The 1,179-nt window shown below is 36.8% G+C and overlaps 1 pseudogene; it reads right to left on the bottom strand.

Annotated features, from left to right (window-relative positions):
- Nucleotides 1-491: 491 nt before the first annotated feature.
- LOC130037116 (uncharacterized) lies at nucleotides 492-590 on the bottom strand (annotated as a pseudogene).
- Between the last annotated feature and the right edge of the window lie 589 nt (nucleotides 591-1,179).

Below are 1,179 nucleotides of genomic sequence, written 5' to 3'. Positions count from 1 at the left end.
AGTATTGTGTTGCTATCAATGTTTTTCTATAAGTCTATTAGAAGTTATTTTTAAGTATTTTGCTGGTCTGTCATTAGGAGCACCTACAGTGAGGAGGGTGAGTTCTTTCTGATGTACAGATCCCATGATCATGAAGAAATGACCTTCACTGTCTCTTATAACCTATAGCCTGAAGTCCATATGGCCTGATACTAGTATGTCCACTCCAGCTTTGTGGAGGTGTTCTTTTCTTTCTTGAAGAATTGTTTTCCAGCCTTTGACTTTGAGCCCATGGTTGCTTTGATTGTTCAGAAGTGTTTCTTCAGGCAGCATAATGTTGGGATCAGTTTTCTAATTCATCTTCCCTTTCTGTGCCTTTGAATTGGCACACATTTAGTCCACTGACATTGAGGAGATTGTTGTAATGGGGATTTGTGCTATCTTTATGTAGAATTTTTGTACTTGTGTGGATTTTCTTAGCTTAAAGTCGCCCTGTTAATTCTTCTTGAAACAAAAATATGGATCACTTTACAAGTTTGCATGTCATCTCTGTGCAAGGACCATGCTAATCTCTGTATCATTTCAATTTTAGTATATATGTTACAAAACATAGTATGAGTTAATTTTTCCATATTTTTCTCTTCTTATTACTTTGAGTGCTGTCCTTACTCACTCCTATGGCAGACAGTGATTCCAAATCAAGGAATGTATTTCAAAGCAGCTTGAATAGTTAGATTTAGAACTTTAATGTCCTAGAAAGAAAAATATGGTTTTTACCATATTATCTTTTACCATACCCAAGGCATCAGTTTTACAAAATAATTCTTTTGGAAGATGGTATATGAGTCTTCTTTAATGCCCTTCCCTGAAACCTTCATTAAAACCATTAAACTAGAGCCTTTTGCTGTTGTCACCTCAGTCCCGTGTACATCTCCAGGAAAAGGTGGATGGTGTTGTCTGCAATTTGACCACCTTGAATGTAAGTAGGATTTTTCTCCTGAAGGAAGAGGTGAGGAGAATATTGATGATTTCATTCCACCTTATTACAAGTACAACTTGAATGGAAGGTGAGACTCATGAGGCTCCTGTAAAGGACAGATTAAGGGGTCTCAGTGAAGTTTAATGGCCAACACACATTAACAACACAGATGACTCAAAGTAGCCTGTGTGCATCTTTGTGTATAGTGAGTTTCATATCTT

Source organism: Sorex fumeus, unplaced genomic scaffold (genome assembly GCF_029834395.1).
Source record: "Sorex fumeus unplaced genomic scaffold, SorFum_2.1 ptg000070l, whole genome shotgun sequence".
In the NCBI taxonomy this organism is placed as follows: Eukaryota; Metazoa; Chordata; class Mammalia; order Eulipotyphla; family Soricidae; genus Sorex; species Sorex fumeus.
The sequence above is the reverse complement of the archived record's forward strand: the minus strand, read 5'-3'. Positions and strand labels throughout refer to the sequence as shown.